Source organism: Vespula pensylvanica, chromosome 1 (genome assembly GCF_014466175.1).
Source record: "Vespula pensylvanica isolate Volc-1 chromosome 1, ASM1446617v1, whole genome shotgun sequence".
Classification (NCBI taxonomy): Eukaryota; Metazoa; Arthropoda; class Insecta; order Hymenoptera; family Vespidae; genus Vespula; species Vespula pensylvanica.
In genome coordinates, this window is record NC_057685.1 from 8,617,408 (window position 1) to 8,617,731 (window position 324).

Genomic DNA, 324 nt, shown 5'->3' on the forward strand with positions numbered 1-324 from the left:
TTAAAACGAAAAGAGGGAGGGCTTGAATTTAATTAGAAAAAAATAAATAAATAAAAATAAAAATAAAAAGTGCAAAGGGCTCGATTCTACTCCGAAATGAAAAACTTACTCTACATTTAAAAATTGCAAAGATTCTACTGGACTTTAAGAAAAAATTGCGATGACTCTAAAAATTAATAATTAACTGCAAAAGCTAGACTCTAATTGCAAAAATCTTAATTCTTCACGAACGCGAGTGTGGAACGCCATAGCAAGGAGATGGAATGGTCCGTCATCTCCATCCAGGAACAAACTACTACGAGCATAAGTGTCAACGTGGTAAAG